We start from the raw sequence: 1,369 nt of genomic DNA, 5'->3' as shown, positions 1-1,369 counted from the left end.
ACCTCCACTGGCTTCCGTTTTTGTCTGTTTCCCTGATCACAATGTAATTTTAAGATCTAGTCATTATGCTTTAATCTCTCCTAATCCCTGGATAAATAAGGCTAAGGGCATTTTTAGACGTGATTAATATCAAGGCCTTTATTTCAAACTCTGGAGCCCAACCACACCTCCATGCCTCCTACGTCTCACAGCTGAAAGAGGGTTTTATTGAGATCAGATTATATCAGTAATAAGATATAGTGAAACTATTATTTCTGTGCTAGACTCCTGATGTACAGGCTTAGAGGCTGTTAGAATCAGTCAGTAATGACTTACTCAATGGTGGCAGCCACTCCTTACTGTTTGTTCTTCTGACTGGGAGCTCAGGATCAGCTGTGAAAGCAAATGTTATTTCTTAGGCAACTGCCTTTTCCTTTACCAAGGGTTATTCAGCTTTGCAGTGCTTATATATATATATATAACATAAAACCGTCACTGGTGTCCAGGAATGTAACCTAAACCCTGTTCACAACATTTTTACTGACGTGTCTACTGCTTCAACCCAAACTGATATCAAATTTCAAATGCAGTTTAAACTCATAGTGTAAATTCTAATACAGACACATGAAATTAAAACAACATATTTCATCATATGGCTTCAGCAAACTAGAACTCAGAGGGCTACAAACCTGATCAGTGTAATAACTATTGATACTGTGTGTGTGTGTGTGTGTGTGTGTGTGTGTGTGTGTGTGTGTGTGTGTCAGTGTGTGTGTGTCAGTGTGTGTGTGTCTGTGACAGAGAGAGAAAGAGAGAGAGAGACACTCACATTTTAAGGACTGGATGATCTGGATATTCTTTACTGTTGAGAGATACAGAAAATACATCAAAATGAAGTGAGATCCTTGTCTTCTCAATCTGTGAAATAAGGAATTCATCATTGAGTCAGTTCTACATGTTTATCCACCTGCTGCAGATATCTTGACTACTTCCTGCCTGAAGATGTCATCCAGCTGCACCTTCACTCCAGAGACAGATTCCTTCACAGCCTCAAAAGAGAAGCTTTGGTTGAAGGTCATGCTGGGCGAGGAGTGAGGAGAGTCTCTGATTGACAGAACATTCTACAGAGAGAAATACATAAAAGGTGAGGCAGACCACCTGAATATTCAGCCAGGTCTGTGTTTCCCTAAAGGCTGCAGACATGATGGCTGAATTCAGTTGGTTTAGTGTGTATGCACTCATGTGATTAGGTATTTGAATATGTTAGACACATTAAGACATTACATTAAAAGATCTAGAAATTATGCATTTTTCCTCTTAAACCCACATGGATGCTTTATTTAAAATTCTGTCACCTTGAGGAAATGGATGTGATCCTCTGTGTGTGAAA

At 39.4% G+C, this 1,369-nt stretch overlaps 1 long non-coding RNA gene across 1 annotated transcript; it reads right to left on the bottom strand.

Annotated features, from left to right (window-relative positions):
• Positions 1–340: 340 nt before the first annotated feature.
• LOC122131246 lies at positions 341–1,290 on the bottom strand. Its single transcript, XR_006152050.1, has 3 exons — positions 947–1,290; positions 809–841; positions 341–372 (listed from the first exon to the last, which is right to left on the bottom strand). It is a non-coding gene; the product is annotated as an uncharacterized LOC122131246 (long non-coding RNA).
• Between the last annotated feature and the right edge of the window lie 79 nt (positions 1,291–1,369).

The sequence above is a fragment of the Clupea harengus genome, unplaced genomic scaffold (assembly GCF_900700415.2).
Source record: "Clupea harengus unplaced genomic scaffold, Ch_v2.0.2, whole genome shotgun sequence".
Classification (NCBI taxonomy): Eukaryota; Metazoa; Chordata; class Actinopteri; order Clupeiformes; family Clupeidae; genus Clupea; species Clupea harengus.
This window is presented reverse-complemented; position numbering and strand designations above follow the sequence as displayed.